This window comes from Garra rufa, chromosome 12 (assembly GCF_049309525.1).
Source record: "Garra rufa chromosome 12, GarRuf1.0, whole genome shotgun sequence".
NCBI classification, from domain to species: domain Eukaryota; kingdom Metazoa; phylum Chordata; class Actinopteri; order Cypriniformes; family Cyprinidae; genus Garra; species Garra rufa.
The window spans coordinates 39,740,547-39,766,688 of record NC_133372.1 but is presented as its reverse complement, the minus strand read 5'-3'; the positions used below and the strand labels follow the sequence as shown (position 1 = coordinate 39,766,688).

Below are 26,142 nucleotides of genomic sequence, written 5' to 3'. Positions count from 1 at the left end.
TAAATATTTAATTTATGTTTGAATAAATACATCAAGTTTTTATGACAGCCTCTTTTTAAATGTTTATATTTATATAAAGAAGTAGAAATATAATTATGTAACTTAAAGTTAGTTTTATAAGTTTATTTTTATAAAAACTTCATTGAGTGTAATTTAAAGCGGTCATTGGATGCAAAACTAACTTTTACATGTTGTTTGAACATTAATGTGTGTTGGCAGTTTGTGTACACAACCACTCTACAATGAAAAAAATCCACCCTGTGGTATTTTTTTCATCTTTAAAAGTAATATCCCCTTTTTAAAATCAGGTCATTCTCAGCTTCTTGTCGTTGTGATGAAACACAGTTGATTGACATGAGCGTCTTACCTTAGCCCCGCCCTCACCGAGCTGAAACAGTCTGAATATGATCGCCATTGTGTGACTCAGGTGCAGAGGAAGACTCTAATTGAGCGATTGAGGTGTTCTGTTGTTGGATGTAATAAGGAACATAGCAGTCGTCATTTACTCCTGACATCTGAGCCACTTAAGAGGCAGAGGACAAAGTTTCTTTCGTTTTTAAAAGAAAAGTGTGATCTACGATCTACATATGCATCTGTTCGAATCATTCGTGATTGAATTGAGTTGAATTGATTGATTTTTTTTAAATGGCCTTTCTTAATAATGTGCTTGTTTGCAAGTTTTGCCGATAAACGTGGCTAAATGCAGCTAAACATGGCTAAATGTGGCTAAAGTAAACATTACAGCTTGTAATCCCTCAGCAGAGAGGGGCGGGGCGAGCAGAGCTCATTTACATTTAAAGGGCCCATGCGATAAAATGAGCTGATATTTTGCAGAGCTGATTTTGACAAGGTAAAAGGGTGTTTTTTTACACTACTATTGAGAATATTTAACCAAAGTATATTAGAGACTTTTCATTAAGACCCTAAAGAATCATATCAACTTGTGGAAAATGAGCATCCAATGACCCCTTTAATAAAAATATCGAAACATCCTTAAATCAAGATACATTTACTTGAGATGCAAACTGAACATGAAATGTTGTTTCCTGATAAATTGAACACAATTAAGTTGAACAAGCATCTGTCATGGGGAATAAAAACTTGTATTATTTTTGAATTAAGTTAAGTTTGGTCTTGTTTTAATCATAAACTTATTTCATTTTAATCAGTTTCTCATAGAACAAGACTACTTATGTCATCTTGCTTCTCAAGTAAATGTATCTTTAGACATTTGCTCAGAAAGCAAGACAAAAATACTGATTAAGAGCATAATTTTTTTGCAATGTGATCAAATGGTACAGTGGAAGTTATTTCTATATTCTAGTTGAATTAAAAATTAATGAAAAGATCTGTCGAAAGCAGGGGCGTAGATTTAGGGTGGACGGTGGGGATGTGTCCCCACCAATATCCTCCGAACATTGAAATGTCCCCACCAATAATTGAATCCACTTAAAAAAAAATTGCACTGTCAACATTAACCTAGACACGCAGAAAGGGATACGTTCTCTCCTTGAGTCCTCCCGCCGCCAAAACACATACCGTATGAACATTTTGATTGGCTGTGCCTTTCCTTGCTATCATGTGAGAGGCTATGGCTGCGTTCAGATACAAGCAGCGCCAAAAATGCAATGGATTTTTTTCCCGTGCAAGTAGGTGTGTTGTGTGGCATACATGTGAGGATGGCGGCAGCAAAAAAAAGAAGCTGGACATAAGGAGTTTATTTTCAAAGAAAAGTGTAAGTCACTTCAAGTTCGCTAGTGAATCCATCAAAGTCCATCAAAGTAACGACAACAGTTAACGTAAATGCTAGTGCTTTTTTTTTTTTTTTTACAGCTTTCACACACATTCATTATAGCAGGGCAATCTATAGTCTGTGAATACGGCTTAAAACTAACAGCAGATTAAACAGCTAAATGTAAAAGTATAAATATGATCCCTGTCAGTTCTCCTAATCTAATGACGACTATTTGTCAGAAATTAGTCTTGTGAAAGAAATTGAAATGCTACATACTAATATTGCCATGCAATTGTCTTTTGCAGTTCACCAATAGACAACCCACTTCGCACAAATAGTTTTAAAAATGCATTCACTGAATTGGCAAACATTAATGATTTGATTTGAGATTTGCACACTAAGACTCAGAAAAAGTGAAATAAAATGATTGCTGTTCAAATGGCATGTTTATCTTTATTAAACTATCTTTTTGTCAGTTATTAAACATTCCTTTAACATTACACTATTCCTTAATTTAACTTAATGAATTGCATTTCGAGTGGATTAATATCAATCGAAGCATTGCTAGTATTAATGTAAAGTGATTTTGCATTTTGCAGCATATTAAAAAAACATGCATTCCGTGGACGGAGTTGGGGTGGGGGGGTTGGTGGGCGGGGCATGGGTGGGTAGGGGGTGTTGTCATAGGTCCCCACCAATGTCCAGAGCAAATCTACGCCCTTGGTCGAAAGCAATATTTTCAAATTGTTAAGCACTGATAATACAAAACAAAGCAACCTGATCTCATGACGAAAATGCACCTGTGAGACATTCTGCTAGACGCGAAATACAGACCGTCATGTATGTTTCGTAATATATTCGATGTGAATGTCCACTCGGTGGTGCTAAAAAAGTTTTAAAATGATGTACCATCTGCACTACACCTAAACCTGCCCAATAGCATGAACAAAAGCAAGTGTGACATAAAATGCAATCGCAAGAATGCTGCATTAGCTCATTTTTTTTACTTATCTTTCAGCTCTTTCATCGTGAGTCATGTTTTTCACAGGATTCTTACCCAAGGATTCTGCATCCTAAGTCCTATTCCATGCCGGCTGAGCTACCGAGCAAGCTTTTTACATATGGAAAGCGAAAACAAGTACAAGTGCTCACTGTTTTACTGCCTCTAGTGTTCATTTCTGTTGGAAACTGCTGTGATATGTACTTATTGGTACGTAATTTGCGTCTTGCGAGAAACTTTTTTGTCATGATATCAGGTACTTTACATTACATGGAATTTCTTTCTTCACTGCATCTGAAAAAGGTCTTAAAAGTTTTAAATTTACCATCATAAAATCTGCACTTATAAACAAATATTATACTTAGTATGAAATCAAATGTGACCCTGTGTCGTGCACAACGTGCAAGAAAATGCAATAACTTGCATAGCCTCTAAATCATTTTTTTTCTCTAACATCACCAAGGCCGTGCATGCAGAAAAAACTTTTTTTTCTCAATAGTACATAGTGCTATTAAAACAATACAATTATGACAATAATAGCATATAATGATAGATCTGATAAAGAAACTGCAGATACATATAAATAGAAATGCTCTGAAGAATAAATTAGACCTTTTGCCTCCACACCCCACATAAAAAGCCTCTTCAAAAGGGGGGTTTCACTAGAGTAGACCTTCACAATCTAAAATAGCATTCAGGTTTGGGTTCATTCTGATATGTTCTTTTCTTGCTCATGAATATGTCACATTGCTGAAGCGAAATGAGTTGCAAATGCTGTTGGCTTCAAAGCATTTTTCAATTAGAAGGTACACACATTTTAGAGACTTTTTCTCTCCCTTTTCTTATCAGGCTTCAAATGAAGGGCCTTTTATGTTTGTGTGTTACTATGGTGACCAGTTATCCTGCACACGCTGGGCTTGAAAGACCCCCACTGGTAAAGCATGCTGTAAATAGTTGTACAATAGTTCATCTGCATAGCTACTCCTTGATTGGAGTGGCTGCAGTGCTGTGCCACTCGGCCGAGAGAAGTGAATCTAAATTGTTTTGCCCCAGAAACATCGACTAAATCAAACCTGTATTGTTGAGTGAATACGACACAGTTGCAAAAATAAGCGTTGGACATCCGCTGTTTGCCTCGAGAGGTGTGGAAAGAGCTAGAATTAAAGGTAGTCTTTTCCGAGTGATTCATGCATTTGAAATCTGATTGGGAACTTATAATGCTTTTTTGATGCTATTGAAAAGTTGTCAACTTTTGATTGCCTTCTAATGTTTGCTTCAGCAAAGTTTGGCTTATTTTGCAATTTGAGGGAAAAACACTTCAGGTTGTGCGATTTTAAAATATCTACAAAGACGCTCCAAACAACAGATGGTTGTAAATAGGCCAGTGTGCATTATTTACGATATCCTAATCCAACAGAATAATAAACACCTTTGGAAGAAAAAAAAGGGGCTTGTGGATACTTTCTCAAAATGTGGATTTGTTTGTTCTAAACTATTCCTGCATCTCATTTGTGATTTTTCTCTCGCTCAACAGCAGTTAGTCCCTCTGCGTTAATCCACACTTGGATTGTCACATCCTGACAAATGGTCCAGCAGTCAACACGTGCTATATATAGCGGTCTGCAGGGTGGTCTTTAAAATGCTGCTGTTTTAGTGGCGCTGGCAGTCGAGTGAATTGCATGAGCTTGGGTGAGTGTTACTGTTGCTTGTCAGATAGAATCGCTGTGCTGGTCTCGTGAGGTCTAGTTAATAGATGTGTGTGCTGATGCAGTTGTCAGGTCAGTGCTTTCTGCTTGGGTCATCCTTGATTCTTTGACCTGATGTTTATTCGAAAGATTATGAGATGTTTGGTCAGTTCAACGGTTGTTCTGGACAGGTCCATTTACTAGATACTACATTTCTTATTTCAAATGCTGTTCTTTTTAACTTTCTATTCATCAAAGAATCCAAAATATTAAACGAGACAACATTTTCAACATTGATCACAATCAGGAATGATTAGAATGATTTCTGAAGGATCATGCGACACTGAAGACTGGAGTGATAATGCTGAAAATTCAGCTTCGTATCACAGGAATAAATTAGCCTACATTTTAAAATATATCCAAATATAAAACAGTTATTTTGAATTGGAAGAATATTTCACAATATTAGGGCTAGGTAGAAAATATTGATTTCTCGATTTTTAATGGAATCTCATTTTTACAAAACAATATCAATTCCTAAAGGAGAAGTTCACTTCCAGAACAAAAATTTACTCGTAAAGAAATTGTTCTTTCTAAAATCATCAAACATTAAAAGCATTATTTGAGAGTTTTTTCCTGATAATAATCTAAAATAATTGAGATTGAATCTAATCAATCGGATATCAAACCCTACACAATATTACAGTTTTTACTGTGTTTTTGTAATTGCAGCCATGGTGAGACTACAAAAAGGAAGAAAACACTTTCCATATATTTTAGTTGTTAATGTCAGATGTGACCCTGGACCACAAAACCAGTCTTAAGAGCATGGGTATATTTGTAGCAATAGCAAAAAATAAATTGTATGGGTCACAGTTATAGGTTTTTCTTTTATGCCAAAAATCGTAAGGATATTAAGTAAAGAAAATAATAGATTTTCTATCATAAATGTATCAAAACTCAATTTTTAATTAGTAATATGCATTTCTTAGAAATTAATTTGGACAACTTTAAAGGCACTTTTCTCAATTATTAGGGTGTACTTGCAGAAAGAGTCGTTAAAAATGCCCACAGACATCTGGAGAGATAAAAACAATGAAAAACGCTGTTGGACTACCAGTTGTACAAATGAATACTCTGTTCTATTCAAGCATGGCAATTGTATTGATATTTAATTCTTTCCATTGGTTTAGATTTAGGATTTGAATTGTATGCACAATTACCTCCCTCAAGCTGCCGCAAGCACATTTCTGTTTCAAAAGCCAATGAAAAATGTTAGTCAGACGGATAGCCCCGCTCCAAATGACGTCACTTGCAGAGAGCCGGTGTATTAAAAAAATGCTTACAGCAGCTTCAATTCTCAGTCATACACAATATATGCACTTTCATATCAGTCGAGTACGAAGGTGTCTGCCAAGACCTTCCTAAAATGTGGTTTGTACATTAAGTTGAACACTAAAAAGTGCTTAAGTGCATTCATCGTCATAAACTACTAAACTAACAATATTTAAAGTATGTAGCTAGAGCTTTAGCCTACATCTTCTCAAAAAAAATATATACTTGCTTGTGCAAAAGTTCCTAATACAACACTATAGACTAGAGTTTTGGCTGGTTGCCAGAGCTTTCCGAATGTTTACTACTGTATTCAGGTTGCTAGGATGGTTCAAGTTCATAGCATTTTTTATTTATGCATTTTATGCAAAGTGACTTACACAAGTGTTTTACATTTTTCAATGCATGCTTTTCTGGGAATCAAACCCATTGGTAGTGCCATGCTGTGCTGTTTGAACTACATGAAGGCACAAATGGTTCAGGACAAATTGTGCACTGAAGTTAGTGTTTTCCAAAGCCCCTAACCCTGATTATGAGTAATATTATGCAATATACTGTAGTAAGTGCCTTAGCAGGCATCACCAATTATAACAGTCTACTTTGTAACAAAAAAAGCGCACAACTTTTCTTGTAAATAAAGCAAGAGCAACAGTCTCTATTCTTACAGAGACAAAACGTTAAGCATATTTACGACTACGCCGTGTCACTTTAAAATAAAAGGCCAAGATGCAACACGATTTCTTGTTGCTTTGGGTGATTTTGCTGTAGGCTAATTTGTTTTGAATCCGCAGAGTGAACATGAGGCTAATGGAATTGGTTGTATTTGTCTTATTATGTACAGTTTGAAGCATTTCTCTTGCAACATTAAATCTGCATTAACTCCGATAAACCAAGGACCGGCTCCGGCAACTTGAATAAAAAGTGCCAGAGGGTCCAAATCTTCCCTGGCGTCTTAGTGATGGCATGCCCTCTGGCCTAGCTAGTCTACAAAGGCCACAGAAGTGCTGCTGCTTTGTTGATTTAGTAGTGTTCAGCTGAGGATGGGGAAAGTCAGACTTCCCAAAGGAACAGCCCGCAGAGTCCTAAAGCCCAATAATTTTATGATATATCTGGTTGGAGGAGCCACTGCAAGACTTTATCAGCAATACCAGATGTAGCCCGGAGCCATTTAGAGCTGTCTCTGGGAAAAGGTCTTCTCTGTCTCTGGGCATACTTGGATGAGTTTATGTAAAGTAGGAGTCTTTTTATTAATATTTTTGTATGTGCTTTGGTTTGATACAGTATACGTTTTGCACTTATCCATGGGGGGTGAAAAGAGACTGCTTTTGCCTTAGGACGGCAGACAGAATTTTTTAAAGTCTTTTTTGTCCTTTTTTCTCTATTTGACATCACTTTTACCTTTTTTTGGTAGTTCTGTTTGTATATACTTTCTAACATGTAACATGTTTTTAACAACCTTGTTGGTGACGTCTCTGCAACACAGATAATACGTACCTTACTGCACCTTTTTATGTCAGTTTCAAAGTGAAATGTCCAGTGGGTGGAGCTAAAATGCGCATTCAATACTTGACTATGACGTTTTGGTTACACTTTATTTTAAGATGTCCTTGTTACAGTGTAAATATACATTTAAAGGGAAAGTTCACCCAAAAATTACCCCCAGGGCATCCAAGATGTAGGTGACTTTGTTTCTTCAGTAGAACACAAACAAAGATTTTTAACTCAAACCGTTGCAGTCAGTCAGTCATATAATGGCAGTCAATGGGATCCACTTTTTTGAAAGTCAAAAAAACATACACAGACAAAACCAAATTAAACCCTGCTGTTCATGACGATAAATTGAGGTCTTAACACACAAAACAATCGGTCTGTGCAAGAAACTGAACAGTATTTATATAATTTTTTACCTCTGATCCACCACAACTGTCCAGAGTGCGTTCACAACAGCTAACGCTTATCAGGATTAACTAATTGCTGGATTTTTAAAAGTATGTCAAAATGTAAAGTTTGCGGCATAGAATCTTAAAAATATGTCAGAGAGTTTTAAAAACCAGTCTGTTATTGTGCCAACATTTCCATGCCCCTAAACATGACGTGGCACAAAACTAAACGTGATTGGTTGCTTTACCTGTCAGTCAAATGGCCTCTTGGGCAGGCCTTGGCCATTTAAAGCAGCCAAGATTCCCAGACCTTCTGCCATCAGTCTGAAGGTCTGGCTACACTAGACTAATTTGACGCTAACATTCAAAAGTATTAATTTTCAAATCCTACAGCATGTTAAAATTGCTTTGAAGTCATAACAAAGTATTGTGTAATGAATTGTGCAAAAAGTAGGCTTTCATAAAGGGATAGTTCACCTAAAAATAAAAATTACCCCATGATTTACTCATCCTCAAGCCATCCTTGGTGTATTTGACTTTCTTCTTTCAGGCAAATACAATCTGAGTTATATTAAAAAAATGTCCTGGCTCTTCCAATCTTTATAATGACAGTGAATGGGTGTTAAAATTTTGGAGTCCAATATAGTGCATTCATCCATCATGAAAGTACTCAACACAGCTCTAGGGAGTTAATAAAGCCCTTCTGAAGAGAATCGATACATTTGTGTAAGAAAAATAACAATATTTAAAACTTTAAAAACCATCATCTCTAGCTGCCAATAACTGTTGTAGTCGTGTTCATGAGAAAGTGGCATTCCAGTGGATGAATTAACTGTGGACAAGTTGTAAGAGTTTTACTGCCTCTAGTTTTCAGTTGAAAACTGCAACAATTCATATGTATAGGTACCTTTTTGGAGTTTTGCAGAAATGTACAGGCACATATTTCCAATGAGCCTGGGTAGGTTTTCATGAAAAAACCTAATAGACTTTTAAGTGCTCAACCTAATTCAAAATGTGTTTATGTAATATTAGGATCATTGCATGAATCTGTCAATATCAGACAGTTTGAGTGTTGTTAGTTTTGTGGGGGGTTTTTTAATGTAGGAAAATTGACCATTAATGGAAATGATTCACTCAAAAATGCTGATTCATTCCGGGATGAAAAAGCGTCTTCCTGTCTGAGTGAGTCATTGAACCATTCATTTGAACCAATTCATTCAAAAGCGATGATTTATCCAGAAACAAAACACTTTTGAGATGCTGTTTGTAATTTTTTGAATGGCTTTTTTTGTTGTTGAAGCAAAAAACAGATGAAGTAAATAGAAATATTCTACCTAAAATGTAAGTTACCCAATATTTTCTTATAGTTTGTTAAACTGTTGTAAGAAAGCAACTTTACTTTTGCAAAATCAGTATATAAAATATATTTTGTTAAACTATTAAAGTCATATGCAAATAATGTAATAAACTCAACAGTCCAAAGCACTCACTAACTCTTGTGTGATATTGTGTAATTATGAAATAAGTAGCATGGGTATATTTATAGCGAAAGCCAAAAATACATTGTATGAGTCAAAATTATCGATATTTCTTTTATGCCAAAAATCATAAGGATATTAAGTAAAGATCATGTTCCATGAAGATATTTTGTAAATTTCCTACTATGAATATAACTTAATTTTGATTAGTAATATGCATTGCTAAGAACATCATTTGGACAACTTTAAAGGCGATTTTCTCAATATTTAATTTTTTTTGCATCAGATTCCAAATTTTCAAATAGTTGCATCTCTGCCAAATATTGTCCTGTCCTAACAAAACATACATCAATGGAAAACTTATTTATTTTTAGAAACTGACCTATATGACTGGTTTTGTGGTCTAGGCCCACATATTATGTAACTATAAATATATAAAACACATTTTGTTAATATATTAAAGCGTGCCTTACGCAAATGTTAATACAATATATTTAAACAAAGTAATATTTAATTATTAGTTTCAACTGGAAGCTCTCTTGTTGTTGAGTCCCTCATAGTCCTCCTTGTTTCATGACTTTCATTCCTACACACCAACACCCAGTTGCTCATGTATTGAAAAAAGAAGCCCTATTGCACAAAGGAGACAAAGCTGTTTCCATCTCCCTGCCTTTGTTTTTATGACTAATCACAGTGAACTTGACATATAGGAGCCTGTAGCCCAGAGGACACATAAACATATATAACCGCACATATATACACACCAAACATAGCCGGTGCCAGCCGTTAGAAGCATATTTCCCAGTGCTGCCAACCAGCACATGCAACCGCAGCACAGATCCAATAACTCAAAGCAGAGAAGAAAAATAATCAATACTGTCATCCGTTCTTCTGCAGCAGCACCCCCTCCTCAAGTACCTCGTCATCCAGCTCACAGTGAAGTATGACACCCACTGACCTTCATGCATCCGTGGGCACCTCGTGTTTATTTTCCTCGGCTAATTATTCTGTGGATTCAGAGGCCATTGGTAATAAGCAAGACATCAGACGCTGACGGGAAATTAGCGAAGTGAGATAGAGAAAAGGAAAAGGAGGGATGAGAAGGGACCTCATCATTACAAGCACACTCGTTTATTCTGCGTTCTCTTTTATCTCTGGCAACACCTGCCCTCAGAGTCGAGAAAAAAAGAAAATAGAGAATTTGGAGCGGATGCGTGCTTGTGTTTTTTTTTTGTTTTGTTTTTTTTTGGAGGAGGGAGTAGAGATATAAATTCGACACAGGCAGCCACCAACCGTGCGTATATTTCTCAGCTGCCGTGCTGTCTGACTTAAAGGGATAGTTCATCTAAAAATGAAAATTCTGTCATCATTTGTTCAGCCTTGTGCCTTTGCAAACCCATTTGACTTTCTCTCTTCTGTGGAACACAAAAGAAGAAATTTTTAATAATTTTTGGGCCATTGTGTGTGGGATAATGAGGCTGTCAAGCTTTAAAATCACAATAACACACTGCTAAAATATTATAAAAGTGCTCAAGCCGTATGATAGCTGTGTGAGGAAGAAACTGAATGAGTTAATGATGCCTTTACAGTCTTTTAACATCCTTTTTGAACCTTAATTTTGAAGCATCCTGTTCATTCATTGCAACTACATGTTTATTTTATGCTAATGACATATCTTAACTAAAAATACTTCTGTGTGTGAAGTTTTCACCTGCTTTTCCCATGGTGGTGTGAATATGCTCTTAAGTGCTCTTAAGACTGACTTTTCTATTTATGATGCACCGAAATGGTGTTGTAACTTAATTAAGGCCTACAGGTTTTTGCTTTCTATTTGTAGTTTACAAACTGTAAATATTTAAAGTTGTTTTCTTAACTGTTCAGATGAATTTTCTACACATACTCTAGCAGTCAAAAGTTTTTGAACAGTAAGATTTTTAATGTTTTTATTTATAGAAGTCTCTTCTGCTCATCAAGCATGCAGTTGTTTTATCCAAAGTACAGCAAAGACAGTAGAATTTTGAAATATAGTCATTTTGTGATCGCTGTATTTTAAAATGTAATTTATTCCTATGATTTTAAAGCTGTATTTTTAGCATCATTACTCCAGTCACATGATTTTTCAGAAATCATTCTAATATTTGATTTCAAAGTTGATTTCAGCTTTCTTTGATAAATAGAATCTTCAGAAGAACTGCATTTATCATTAATAGAAATCTTTTGCAACACTATAAATGTTTTTATCATCACTTTTGATCAATTTAAAGCATCCTTGCTAAATAAAGTATTAATTTCTATAATTTCTTTCCCGAAAATAAAAAAATATATGCTGACTCCAAGCTTTTGAATGGTATCATGTTTAATGTTACAAAAGCGTTTTAATTTCAGATAAATGCTGATCTTTGGATCATTCTATTCATCAAAGAATCCTGAAAGAAATGTACTGAACTATTTTAAATATTGATAAAAATGAATGATGATAATAATAATTGAGCAGCAAACAACCATATTAGAATGATTTCTGAAGGATCGTGTGACACTAAAGACTGGAGTAATGATGCTGAAAGTTTAGCTTTGATCACAGTAATAAATTAAATTTTAAAATATATTCAAATAAATTAAAAAAATAGTTATTTTGAGTAGTAAAAATATTTCATAATTTTACTGTTTTTGCTGTTTTAAATTAAAAATAGCAGGCTTGGTGAGCAGAAAGACTTCTTTAAAAAAAAAACATTACTGTTCCAAAACCATATATATTATACAATATTATAGTAAAAGCAGTAATTTTGTGAAATATTATTACAATTTAAAATTATTAAAATATAAAATTGTACATTTTGAATGCATCCTTATTGACCCCAATGTTTTAACAGTAGTGTGTATTTTTTATTATTATTTGATCATTTTTTGCAGAACAATCTATTTTTCGCAATCAGCCTGATTGCAAATTGCATTTTCAGTGTTTAATTGTGATCTGTGGGTCGAGGTGTAAGCTTTTCCCCCTGAGACCCGGTGACTGATACTGGCAGTGACATCCTGAGCATAACGAGGTTCACTTGGTTGCCAGTATTGAGGGGCACAATAGGGAGGTGAGAGCTACGCTTGAGGGACATTCACCAATCAAGCGGCGGTCTGCTTTTTACTCCCCGGAGTGATAACGGTGACAGCGGTGCTGCACAACACTGCGGTGCCAGCAAGTGCGCCCTTGGGTGTCAGAAGGGAAAAGGAAGAAGGCGAGCAGAGATGTGCAATATATAGCAGTTTTTCCACTGAGTCTCGTTTATACAGTCTGCAACAATCATGTTTATACTAACACAAATTAGTTTTTTATATATTCTTGTATTTTATGCATTTATTTAATATTATTATAATTTTTTTCAATAAAACGTTAATGAGTCAAATTGTACACTCCTACTGTATACGTTGTGCAATTAGAAGTGCAAAATTCAAAATACCTGTAAAAATCAATACTAAATATACTAGTGATATTGGAACTCTTCACTGTTTGTATCACTCCGTTTGTGGTATTTCTCACAGCAGGTGTCATGGTGGACGCCCAAATCCACTATCATTTTATAAAATAATACTGGTTTTGTGTCACGGAATGTAGTTTATTTAGGTGAGAATGTACTTATTTAGGCTTCAAATATGTTAATAAAGATAACGTCTATTTGAAAGATTGCTTCAATGTTTTGGAGATGTGAGCTCCAGGGTGTTTGTGGCCACTTAGCGCTCATGAACCTGCTGAGAGAAGCCTTGGCTCGGCCAGATTTTCTGAAATTTGCTGCTGGCTATGTTGTTTCTATAGTGGTTAAACATGAGATGGTTAAATCTAAAGGGCAGTCTTTGGTCTCATTAATCTATTATTTGTTGCAGAGCAAATAGTTTTGGCTGAGGTGAAAATCTCATCACGTTCTGACAATAAGCCATAAATAATAATTAACTGTCTAGTTTTTCTTTCATTCAGGAGTAAAAATCTGCCTTTAAAATGGATAGATATAAAGATTTGACATTTATCGTGATAATTATCGTTATCGACTGATATGAAAAAAATTATCGTGATAATTTTTTTTTGCCATATCGCCCAGCCCTACGTTATGTATTTAAATGTATACAATAGTTCTTTCTGGTCCTTAAATATGATTGGCTGATAAGAGTGTGATATTAAAGTCCAACAGAACTCCAACAGCTATTTTACTGTTTGTATCACTTGTTTTTGTATCATGGCATATAGTTTAAGAGTTTTTTAGGTGTGAATGTATTTGTTTAGACTTCAAATATGCGGTTTGTTAATAAAGATAATATCTATTTGAAAATTTGCTTCAATGTTTTCGGACATGTGAGCTCCATGGTCAGCGGGCGTTCGGTACTCATGAACCCGCCAAGAGCAGTCTTACCTCGCCCAGATCTTCTGGAATTTGCAGCTGGCTCTGATGTCTCTATAGAGATGTAATTCATTTTGGGCAAATCTAATGTGCAGTCTTTGGTCTCATTAATCTATTATTTGTTCCAGAGCAAATAGTTTTGGCTCAGGTGAAAATCTCATCACGTTATATTTTTTGTATTTAAATGTATACAAAGGTTCTTTCTGGTCCTTGAATCTGATTGGCTGATAAGAGTGTGATATTAGAGTCCAACAGAACTCCAACAGCTGTTTTACCTTTTGTAATTGTATCACTCCGCTTGTGGTATTTCTCACAGCGAGTGTCATGGCGGATGGCCAAATATACTATAATTTAAAAAATATTACTGTTTTTGTGTTACAGAATGTAGTTTAAGAGTTTTTTAGGTGAGAATTTACTTGTTTAGACTTCAAATATGTGGTTTGTTAATAAAGATAACGTCTATTTAAAAAATTGTTTCGTTGTTTTCGGACATGTAAGCTCAATGGTCAGCGTTCAGTGCTCATGAACCCGCCAAGAGCAGCCTTACCTCGGCCAGATCTTCTGGAGTTTGCCACTGGCTCTGATGTCTCTAGTGGTTAAACATTATATATAATTCATTTTGGGCAAATCTAATGTGCAGGCTTTGGTCTCATTAATCTATTATTTGTTCCAGAGAAAATAGTTTTGGCTAAGGGAAAATCTCACCACGTTATATTTTATGTATTTAAATTTATACAACAGTTCTTTCTGGTCCTCGAATCCGATTGGCTGATAAGAGTGTGATATTAGAGTCTTTTGTAATTGTATCACTCCGCTAATAATTTAAAAAATATTACTGTTTTTGTGTCACGGAATGTAGTTTTAAGAGGTTTTCAGGTGAGAATGTACTTGTTTATAGTTCAAATATGTAGTTCTTTAATAAAGATAACGTCTACTTAAAATTTGCTTCAACGTTTTTGGAGAAGCGAGCTCCAGCGCTTCAGCGACCATTTAGCGCTCAAGAACCCACCGAGAGCAGCCTTACCTAGGCCAGATCTTCTGGAATTTACCGCTGGCTCTGATGTATCTGTAGTAATTAAATATGAGATATAATTAGTTTTGGGTAAAAAACAAGTAGTTTTGGCAAAATCTCATCCTGTTTAAGTAAATTCAATGCTGTATATCAGAGCGCTGCCTGTGTACTTTTGACTAAATTGCCTAGCAACTTTTGTGACGGCTGTTGTTGTTTATTAAATATTATTATTCAATAAATAATCTTTTACATTTAAAAGTGTTTAGTATTGTCGGCGCCGATAGCCTTGTGGGCAGTGTGCCGACATACAGCAATGGCGACAAGAGACTGTTTTTACGAGTCAGCGGTAAAGACTTTTATATAGGAAAAAAACGCTGTTATAAATGAAGGTTATTTTTAGATTCAACAACAGTTTGACGCAGTTAACAAATGAACTGAACAGCATTGTCATCAGAAATCACCCTTAACAGATGATAGAATATTGATGTTACGATAAAGATAACGCTTTCCTCAGCGGACATTCAAACTAATGTTTTATTGTGAATATGAGATTGAGCTGAAGAATGAATGCTGTATCAAATGCAGGTAATCACATTTGCTCAGTACATCTCTCTCATAAAACTCTACATAATACAGTGAACTTTTAATACAGTAATACAATAAGCTTTTAATGAAGCAACTCAGCGTTCCTTCGTTGCTACTGAGATTTGAATCTGTGGCAGAAGGAAGTAGTTCTGCACAAAAGAAGGTTTTTAAAGTCACTCTGTTGTTGTTTTCTTATGTGTTTACACACTCATGCTGTTAAACTGTTGTATAAAAGCAACATCACATTTGTAGACATGAGATATGGCTGTATATCAGCATGCTGTAATTACTTGGAGTACTCGGTCTGCAGCATCATGCCTGCTGCCAATATACAGCCATATCGCACAGCTATTTGTGTGATATTGCTCATATATATGTGTCTATGTGTGTGTGAATAGTTGCATAATTTTCCATTTAAGTTTAGCTGTAATTTTGTGGTCGTCACATGATTTTCAAACATTATCTAACTTATGATGCTTTGGATAAGATTCATTTGGTCGTTTTACAATCTACTTTAGTTTATGATGCTTTTCCTCAAAATATCTTTTTTTTTTTTTTTTTTTTTTTTTTTGTTCTACAGAAGAAAGGTAGTTGTATGAATTTGTGGTTGATTCCTTTAGCAATCAAATGCCACAGATATCTCTTTAGATTCCTGGTCGCACCACATTTGTGCACGCCACACCGGGTACAAAGCGCCAGTTTGAGTAGCTGATTGGCTGATGAATTGATGCTTTCCTCAACGCTCAGACTCTGATTTAGTTGCCTTGGGCAACAGTGGAGGAAACCTAATTCCCAAGCTGCTGTTTCCAAACTGAATTTGATGCTGTTTGATCCCAGCAGAGGGCCAGGGAAACATCTCAGGGAAAGGTAGCAGACAGTTTCGTGCTTGTTCCCGTAACATCTGTGGTTTGTATGTGCAGTGGGGGGGGGCAGGTGCTCTCATTTCTAATGAGCTATTAAGTGACCTCCAAACACATTTGCCTGTCTGTAAAATACCATTACTGACAGGGATGATTTTGGCTCAAGCTCAAATAGAATATAAATTATCCTCAACAACCATGTGCGGTACTCAGTACTGAGTGTGTGTGTGTGTGTGTGTGTGTGTGTGTGTGTAAGAGAGAGTTCAAGCACATGACTTTGTAAAGTCAAACAGAATTCAATTTGTACTACATTATGAGTTGATCAAGGGTAGTGTGTATGTATAATTGCTGTTTGTGTTTATACTGTGATAGGATATGCCAAGGTTTCAGTTTACTTGTGTTTTATATGCTTCATTATTATATTAATTATATTATATTATATTATATTGTATTGTATTGTATTGTATTGTATTGTATTGTATTGTATTGTATTGTATTGTATTATATTATATTATATTATTACAAGTAATGAAATTATAAACTAAAATGTATATATTAAATATAAATATAATCAACTACTATATATGTTATAAGAAATATATTTTTAATATGTTCAGAAGACTAAATACATAAATGCAAATTATTAAATTGTTAACTAAATTATTAATTTATTATTTCTTAAGTATTAAAGTAAATGCAAATTTGGGTGGTTTTTATGTAAATAAATATGTTACAAGAAATATATATTTAATATGTTCAGAAGACTAAATTATTAATTCATTATTACTTAAGTATTACAGTATATGCAAAATTTAGTTGTTTTTTTATGTAATTAAATATGTTATAATGAATATATTTTTAATATGTTTGGAAGACTACATATCTAAATGCTAATTACTAAATTATTAATTTAGTATTACTTAAGTATTATAATAAATGCAAAAGTTGGGTGATTTTTATTTAAATAAATGTGTTATAAGTAATACATTTTTAATATGTCCAGAAGACTAAATACCTAAATGCAAATTCCTAAATTATTTACTAAATTATTAATTTATTATTACTTAAGTATTACAATAAATGCAAAATTTGGGTGATTTTTATTTAAATAAATGTTATAGGAAATATATTTTTAATATGTTCAGAAGACTAAATAATTAAATGCAAATTACTAAATTATCAATTTATTATTACTTAAGTATTACAATAAATACAAAATTTGAGTGTTTATATGTAAATGAATGTTTTATAGGAAATATATTTTTAATATGTACAGAAGAATAAATACCTAAATGCAAATTACAAAATTATTACTTAAGCATTATAATAAATGCAAAATGTGGGTGTTTTTATTTAAATAACTATTTTAATATTAAATCTATTGAAATAAAATATATGAACATGTATAAAAAAATACATAATCACTTATCTGGGAGCGTATTAGTTTTGAGATGATTCATACCAAAACACATATTATTTACCTTATATTTTAAATACAGAATGCATTAAATAAAAATATGAATATTATATTAATACATATTTATATAAAATGAACAATATTAACAATAATAATTCAAATAAACATGCATTTAAAAGTGCATTGTCTTGTTAATATATTTATCTGTATATTACATGAATTTTTCTTTGTTTTTCAAAATTTGTTTTAATTTCAGATGCACCTCTACAGCAAGCCTTACAGATTAACCATCAGTCAATAATTACACTGTAATTTTACATCTCTGTTAATTTTGTGTTCGTTAAGAAGTGTTGAGTGCGTTCTGAGTGAATGATGTACCCATGTGAGCGCATTATTAGTATGCTGAAAGTGCTGAGAGTTCGGTTTAAGATGCAAACCTCCAGCACACTTTAACCTGGACTGTTACTACTAAATGCAAAACAGGTTTCAGGTCAGCAGTAAAGGCCGATGAACATTCAGCCCCCGGGACATTTTAATAACCTGGTATTAGAGTGTTGTGCAATGCAAGCAGCTGCTTCTGGGAAACTTGTGTGGTGGGACAGCGCTGCCAAATCTCTGGAGAGTCAAACATTTGCGTGCCAGAGTCACATGCTCGCACAGCGCAGTCAGAGAGAGAAAGCAGGAGCACTTGGTGTCTCTATCCCTGACGGATCACTCCGCTGTTTGGCCTGGACTCTATCCAATCCAATCTCTGCTCTGTTAATTTCATCCATTACACTGTTAAAAAACAGTTCCCTCTGCTCACCACATTACTGCTAATTAAATATGCCAGCTTTTCTTGTTAGAGATGCCTTAGCCAATCATGTATTTGCAGAGTATTAATAAAATCCATGCATTATTAATAATTTAAATGAATAGTTTATAAAAAATATGTAAAATTAATATAATATAATTTATGAGGTACATGTATTGCATTTTAGGTTTTAGAATATGTGGCCCTGGACCACAAAACCAGTTTTAAGCAATAGCCAACAATACATTGTATGGACCAAAATTATAAATTTTTCTTTTATGCCAAAAATCATTAGGATATTAAGTAAAGATCATGTTCCATAAAGATATTTTGTAAATTTCCTACCATAAATATATCAAAACTTAATTTTTGATAAGCAATATGCATTGCTAAGAACTTCATTTAGACTATTTTAAAGGCGATTTTCTCAATATTTTTATTTTTTATTTTTATTTTTTCAGATTCCAGATTTTCAAATAGTTGTATCTCAGCCAAATATTGTCTTATCCTAACAAACCATACATCAATGGAAAGCTTATTTGTTCAGTTTTCAGTGTGTACAAGTGTTTGTGTTTACATATGCACAGTTCTCCTTCTATGTGGTGTATTTACTATTAGAAGATTTATTAGGATGCCTAAAGTGTTGTTGTTTTTTTTCGTAACACAAGTGGTGAAATGTATGATTTATTGCGCACATTAATCATGAAAATAAGTATATAAATATTTGATAAGAGGTAGAATCTTATGTATGCTGCGAGTGACATTCTGGGAAAAAAATATTTAAAAACCGTTATTTACATAGAAATTGCTAGTAGATTGCACAAACAATTATAAAGAAATGGCAAGTTGCACACTGAATTAAGCAAGACATTTTGAAGTAGAAAAAGGGTAATAGTATTGTTTTCTAAAACTTACTCCAATAATGCATGTTTAATTAATAAAATTATATAAAATATAATTGGAGTAAAGTTACAGCAAATATTTCATCATCAAATAAATTTTTAATAAAAATGATGCAACATATGGTTTCATGGCTGGTACATTTTCTTAATTCACTCGGAAAGATTCATTTGCATCATGGTTGTGTCTTAGGTAATGCATAACAAAACAAACAGAGTTCTGAAAGAGTTTTATTGTTAAACGAGAAAGCTTTTAAGTCACCTGAACTTTTGAAGTCTTTGTAATGTGTGTGTTTTTTTCCTTTACATGCATTTTTAATTTGTAATATTCACAATCACAAGGATACTGTTCTTATTCTTTTCCACAGTTGGTAAAAGTGGTATTTATTGTTTTGAAGTGCAAACACTGTAATATTTAGGAAAATATTGTCATTTGAATAATTCTAATAGAATATTTACACTAACATTCAGAAAGTTTGGGATCAGCAAGATTTATTTTAAGAAATAGGCCTACTTTTATTCAGCAAGGCTGCATTAAATTGATGAAAAGTGACAGTATATTTATAATGTATTATGATACAATAAAATACATTTCAGTAGTAATTTAGTAGGTATTTTAAAAATAGTATGTATTAATATTCCATTAAGTGTTTTTATTGTATTTTTGATTACCTACTGACTCCAAAGTTTTACACTACCAGTCAAAAGTTCTTGAACAGTAAGATTTTTAATGTTTTTAGTGTCTTCTGCTCACCATGCCTGCATTTTTTTCAACGAAAGTATAGCAAAAACAGTAACATTTTTAAATATTTAAAAAAAACTGCTTTCTATTTGAATATATTTTAAAATGGAATTTATTCCTGTGATTTTAAAGCATAATTTTTAGAATCATTTTCTGATTTTCTGCTCAAAAAACATGTATTATTATTATTGTTAAAAACATCTGAGTAGAGTTTTTTCAGGTTTCTTTGATGATTAGACATGTCAGAACAGCATTCATCTGAAATAGAAATCTTTTGTAACATTATAAATGTCTTTATCATCACTTTTGATCAATTTAAAGCATCCTTGCGAAATAAAAGTGTTAATTTCTATAATTTCTTATTCATACTGACTTCAGGCTTTTGAATGATATAATGTTACAAAAGCTTTTTATTTCAGATAAATGCTGATCTTTGGATCTTTCTAATCATTAAAGAATCCTAAAAGAAGTGTTCTCAACTATTTTAAATATTGATAATAAAAATAATAATAATGTTTCTTGAGTAGCAAATCAGCATATTAGAATGATTTCTGAAGAATCATGTGACACTGAAGACTAGAGTAATGATGCTGAAAATGTAGCTTTGATCACAAGAATAAATTTCATTTTAAAAAATATATAATAAAAAAGCAGGCTTGGAGAGCAGAAGAGACTTCTTTGGAGAGTTAAAATTGCAAAACTGAAATATCAGTATCACCTAGTAGTTTTTTTGTATTATCCAACAAAAATATCCAAATCAGTGCATTCTTATTTTTCTTTTTTGGTCTCACTTCGCTTAAACTCGTGCAAAATAACATGCTTGAATGGGTTAATTGTGTGAATGACATAATGAGGAAAAATGGGCGCGCTGCAACCCACAGCTCATTAAGTTAGCCGGAGGTAGTGTGAGTCGTTCAGCCGCATGAATGCTTTCTGTCAGGATGCTGTCCAACGTGGCGTGATGCAGGAATCCGGTCCAGTATTTTCCCAGTCTAATCGATCATTTAATTACAATCCATGATCCCTAAACCTTCTGACGCCTTCAACGACCAAACTCTTTAGAAACTCTTTAACAGGTGTTAATGGGCCCTATGGAGGCAAGCGAGTCTAAGCAAAAGCTAGTTATTTCTGCGAGCGAGATGATAGCGTGCAGTTCAAAGACCTTTATTGCCCAAGTCATTATAACAAGGAGGAAAGAAAGACAGCACATGCTTCAAAGGCTTGTACGATCTCCAGCAATGTGAAATGTACAGAGGCGCTAGTAATTAGAGGAGAAATGCTTTTTTTGCACTAAATGACCTTCCTGTTCACTTTCTTCGAAACTATTGTGCGATTAGCCGACACTTTCAGAGGGGAGCCGCGGTCTGAACGGCCCTCACAGTACACCTTATTTCTGTCATACCTGAGACACAGTCAATTGACCCTGACAGGCTAGCAGTTTGGTCTGATTTCACGTTTGCCGGCACTCAAACGCCACTAATAAGGAACAGCGGTGGGCCACCACCACGGCGGTCAGAAGCACCACGTCTTTTAACCTCAGACTTCTTTTCTGTCCTTATAATAAGCTCCAAATACTATTATCTTCTCGTGTCCCTTCACTATAAAATGTAAGAGAAGCAATGCAGGGCCTTTTCAGGCGAAAACTATTGATTGGAGGTTGATCTTTTGAAATGCAGTCCAATTTACCTCTATTTACAGTTTAAGTTAAACGCTACACAGCCAAAGCTGTGTTTTTGTGTTTAGTGATGGTTGTTCATCAGTCCCTTGTTTGTCCTAAACAGTTAAACTGCCCACTGTTCTTCAGAAAAAATCCTTCAGGTCCCACAAATTCTTTGGTTTTTTTAGCATTTTTGTGTATTTGAACCCTTTCCAACAATGACTGTATGATTTTGAGATCCATCTTTTCACACTGAGGACAACTGAGGGACTCATATGCAACTATTACAGTAGGTTCAAATGGAAATACGATGCATTAAGAGCTGAATTTGGAGATCAGGGTAAATTTAACTTATTTTGTTTTCTGGGAAACATGTACGCATCTTCTGTAGCTTCTGAAGGCCAGTACTTAAAAATAGATTCTTAGACAAAATAAGATAAATTTACACATTTTCATTCTGTTCAAAAGTTTACACCCCTGGCTCTTAATGCATAGTTTTTCCTTCTTAAGCATCAGTGAGTGTTTGACCCTTCTGTAATAGATACATAGAGTCCCTCAGTTGTCCTCAGTGTGAAAAGATGGATCTCAAAATCATACATTCATTGATGGAAAGCGTTCAAATACACAAAAATGCCCCCATAAAAAAACAAAAAAACAGCGGGCAGTTTAACTGTTCAGGACAAACAAGGGACTCATGAATAACTATCACCAAACAAAAAAACACAGCTGTGGATCATTCAGGTATTAAGTATTAAGAATCAAGTGTACAGTATGTAAACTTTTGAACGGGGTCATTGTTATAAATTCAACCATTATTTATCTGAAATAAAAAGCTTTTGTAACATTATACAAGATACTATTCAAAGGGTGGGGTTAGTATTTTTTTTTTTTTTCTTTTTGGGGAAAATAAATTATAGAAATTAATACTTTTATTTAGCAAGGATGTTTTAAATTGATCAAAAGTGATGATAAAGACATTTATAATGTTACAAAAGACTTTTATTTCAGATATTTAAAAAAAAGATAATTTCCATCATTATTTACTCAATCTTACGTTGTTTCAAACTTGTATGAGTTTCTTTTTTCTGCTGAACACAAAAAATTATTTTGAAGAATGTTGGTAACCAAACAGTTGACAGCAGCCATTGACTTGCATAGTATGGAAAAAATACAATGGAAGTTAATGGCTGCCGTCGACTGTTTGGTTAACATTCTTCAAAATATCCTAATTTGTGCTTTACAGAAGAAAAAGCTCATTCAGGCTAGTAATTTTTTTTTTTCCAAATTCATTTTTTTTTCCATTTTAATTTTTCTAGACTCTGTTTTAATTTGGTTAAATGAAGAAATATTAATGAAAAGCATGTCTATTAAATGAAATCATGAGACATACACAATTTAATAGCAATATATTAAATATTTAACAAAAATTAAATTTTTAAAGCCCTATAAAATGTTTTTTTTTTTTTTTTCTCAAATTCAGTTTTATTGTTTTCCAAATTCTGTGTTTCCCAATCATTTTTTGAATTTCATTTTAATGGTTTCATTAAATTTTTTATCATTTAAAGCATCTCTAATTTTCTGGATTCCGTTTTTTCTGTTTTTATTTTTCTAGACTTTGTTTTAATGGTTAAATGAAGAAATATTAATCAAGAAGCATGTCTAATTAATTGAAATCATGAAACGTACACAAATTAACAGCAATTTATTACATATTTAACAAAAAGTCAATTTTTAAAGTCCTATAAAATGTTATTTATTTCTCAAATTTAGTTTCATTTTTTCCAAATTCTGTGTTTTCCATAAATTTTTTTAATTTCATTTTAATGGTTTCATTAAATTTTAATAATTTAAAGCATCTCTAATTTTCTGGATTCCGTTTTTTCTGTTTTCATTTTTCTAGACTTTGTTTTAATGGTTAAATGAAAAAAATATTAATCAAGAAGCATGTCTATTTAATTGAAATCATGAAACGTACACAAATTAACAGCAATTTATTACATATTTAACAAAAAGTTAATTTTTAAAGCCCTATAAAATGTTTTATTTTTTTTCTCAAATTCAGTTTTATTTTTTCCCAAATTCTGTGTTTCCCAATATTTTTTTTGAATTCCACTTTAATGGTTTCATTAAATTTTAATCATTTAAAGCATCTCTAATTTTCTGGATTCCATTTTTCTGTTTTCATTTTTCTAAACTCTGTTGTAATGGTTAAATTAAGAAAAAATTATGCAAAAACCATGTCTATTTAATTGAAATCATGAAACGTACACAATTGAACAGCAATTCATTAAACGTTTAACAAAAATTAAATTTTTAAAGCCATATGAATTTTTTTTCTCAAATTCAGTTTTATTTTGTTATATTTATTTTTGTTTTGTTTATTTTATTTTGTTTTCCATTCATTTTTTGAATTACATTTGAATGGTTTCATTACATTTGAATAATTAAAATCATCTATAATTAATTTATTTTCTTTAAAAAAATAATTTATTATTTTATTACTAGTGTTATTATTATTATTATTATTATTATTATTATTATTATTATTATTATTATTATTATTATTATTGTTGTTGTTTTTCTGAAATATTGTGTTTTTTCTGGTAAATACATTCTGGAAAACATTTGTTTCTGGTAAATATCCCTTAAAAAATAATGTTTAAATAATAATTTTATTATTAGTAGCATTACATTAAGTAATATATTTCTGTCACAATTTCTTCAAGTTAAACCAAACTTTTATTTCAACGGGTGAAGACCTAAGTTTCTGTTTGTATATAATATGAAAATAGTTTTTCTCATAAGAAATGGTAGAATGCTCATAAAGTGACTCTTAAAGCAGTTCTAGAGATTATGTTCATGTGTTCAAGTACTATATATCGAGGCGGCAGGAGCTGAAAACACCGTGAACGCCACCCTCGCTTTAGTATGTGTGTATTAAACAAAACCGCATGTCTGCGCCATTCATTCACAAAGAGACACACAAAACATGAAGGATTGATACTTAAATAGTACTTTTGTGACTTAATATTCATAGACATGCGTTAAGTGCACTGACCTAGTTCCGTGACGTTCCGCAATTTTACAGTAAATTCCATTTTTATGACTGGATTCCGTGATTCAGTCCACGTTTTCCGCATCGGTGAAATCATAGGGGCCTAGGCTTGGAACATATGGATGAGTAAAAAAATTTTTGGGGGTGAACTATCCCTTTAAGAAAAGTCTTCCTCTCAGCTGAATCCCATTGCAGTCTAAAAGAAACAACTGAACTACTATGACAATCTCATGTGTGATTGTTCTTTTTTTATGAGCTGTCATTAACACTTTGATCAGTGTGCTAATTACAGTTCTGTCTGATTTTACTGCGTAGGGCGTAGCCGGTGTTGCCTATGAGAAATGGAGTACATCAGACGTGCTGTGCTGGTGTCAAGAGAGCTTTGATCACTTATTCATTAATTAGGCGATATATAGGTCAGGGCGTGTCCGTGTTCAGGATGATTCATAGGGTAATGTTTGCTCAAGGGCAAAATCAGCACCTTTAAGGCTGCAGATATACTGGAGGGATATCTATTATGACTCTCTGTGGATTGTCTGGCTTGGGAAGTAATTATATTACCTGACACAGGATTTTTAAAAATACATTTTTAGGGGATTTATTATTATTATTATTATTATTATTATTATTATTATTATTATTATTATTATTATTATAGAATTTGTTAATAATTGAGGTAATAAATATCGCTAATTGTTAGTGTAGTAAATAATAATAATAAAACTAGTTTAAATAATTTATTTAAAAGTTTATATAAATAATTTACCAGAATATAAATCATTTAGATTAAGTATTTTTTAATAAAATTATGTTTTTAATGATACTTATTAATATTTAGCAAGGCTGCATTAAACTGATCAAAAGTGACAGCACATTTATAATGTGTAATGCTACAATAAAATATATTTCTGTAGTAATTTACATTTTGGAATTTTTTAGATAATATAAATATTTAAAATTATTTTATTTTTTTAATAGTAACTTTTGAAAGATGTATGTTTATATATTATGATAATATTATGTTATTTTAATATTTATTAAGCAAAAAAAATAAAATAAATAAAATAAAAAATGCTTATTATTATTATTCATAATATACAATCTGTAAAAATTTGTAATAATACAGGGAATTAATATTGATTATTGTTAATGTAGTAAATAATAATAATTATAATAATAATAAATACTTGTTTAAATAATTTGTTTTAGAGTGTATATAAACAATTTACCAGAATATAAATAATTTATATTAAGTATTAAAAAAATTACATAAACTGCATTAAATTGTTTAAAAGTGACAGTATATTTATAATGTATAATGCTACAATAAAATATATTTTTGTAGTAATTTACTTTTTTATATATTTTAAAGTCATAGAAATATTTAAAATATTAAAATAGAAATCAATTATTTTAATAATTGTATGTTATTATATTTCATTTAGTGTTTTTATTAAATGTATCAAACTTTTTTTAAAGAATCCAAACTTTTGAAAGGTGTAGATTTATATATTATAAAAATAAATAAATAAATATTTGGTGATAAATAAAATAAAAATGGATTTAATTATTACATTGATTTATTATTATTTTTTTAATAATAAATAGGTAATTTATTATTATTAATAAT

At 32.4% G+C, this 26,142-nt stretch overlaps 1 protein-coding gene across 1 annotated transcript in view; it reads left to right on the top strand.

Moving 5' to 3' along the window:
- Positions 1–26,142, top strand: part of raly (RALY heterogeneous nuclear ribonucleoprotein) — a 146,909-nt gene that overhangs the window by 97,238 nt on the left and 23,529 nt on the right. The gene's annotated exons all lie outside the window — the stretch shown is intronic.